Below are 959 nucleotides of genomic sequence, written 5' to 3'. Positions count from 1 at the left end.
CTGTAACCTCGGTCCTGGGATTTGAACTCCCACCTCTGCATCTGTAACCTCGGTCCTAGGATTTGAACTCCCATCTCTGCATCTGTAACCTCGGTTCTGGGATTTTTGGCACCTGCCACCACTTACAATTTCCACATTTTCTCTCATTCATTCTTTAAAATCAACTCGAACAAATAAAATATTTTTGTTTAAATCACCCAGAAGGTAGAGACAGAACCTGAATTTGTCCGTTTTGAAAGAGAAAATCTTGAGACTGGAGAGATGGCTCATCAATTAAGAGCACTGGCTGCTCTTCCAGAGGTCCAGAGTTCAATTTCCAGCACCCACATGGTGATTTCACAATCTGGTGCCCTCTTCTGGTCTGCATGTATATATGCAGAATAGTTATTTAAAAATATTTGAGGTGAGGGGAGAGAGAGAATCTCTAAAATCTATTAGGTCAGTATGACAGAAAGTCAAACGTGTAATAATTAACAAGACAACTTGGGTAATCTCAGCTGTAGGATGAATCCTACTAACAGCAAAACCATTTCCTGTGTAGGATGACCTTGAAGTTTTCATCTTTCTGCCTCTACTCCCAAGTGGTGAGATTGTACATATGTTCTACCATATGGTGCTGGGGACAGACCCCAGAGCTTTGTGCCCACTAGACCAACGTTCTCCAGACTAGTTCCATCCCCAGTCCACCTGTTCAGACCTATTGTCCAGAACTGCATGCAAATGAAGGGCTGCATGCTGAGGGAAGCCTGAGCTCATATATGCTTTATTTACATGTTCAGTGGGAGTATTTTGACTTCTGTAATATACTAAAGTGTTAGATTATGATTGAAAAAGATTTTTCTTGTCTACTTTAAAAACAAAATGCCAGCCGGGCGGTGGTGGCGCACGCCTTTAATCCCAGCACTCGGGAGGCAGAGGCAGGCGGATCTCTGTGAGTTCGAGACCAGCCTGGTCTACAG

At 43.4% G+C, this 959-nt stretch overlaps 1 protein-coding gene across 1 annotated transcript in view; it reads left to right on the top strand.

Moving 5' to 3' along the window:
- Positions 1-959, top strand: part of Rsf1 (remodeling and spacing factor 1) — a 102,488-nt gene that overhangs the window by 35,896 nt on the left and 65,633 nt on the right. The gene's annotated exons all lie outside the window — the stretch shown is intronic.

Source organism: Microtus ochrogaster, chromosome 22 (genome assembly GCF_000317375.1).
Source record: "Microtus ochrogaster isolate Prairie Vole_2 chromosome 22, MicOch1.0, whole genome shotgun sequence".
Taxonomy (NCBI): domain Eukaryota; kingdom Metazoa; phylum Chordata; class Mammalia; order Rodentia; family Cricetidae; genus Microtus; species Microtus ochrogaster.
The sequence above is the reverse complement of the archived record's forward strand: the minus strand, read 5'-3'. Positions and strand labels throughout refer to the sequence as shown.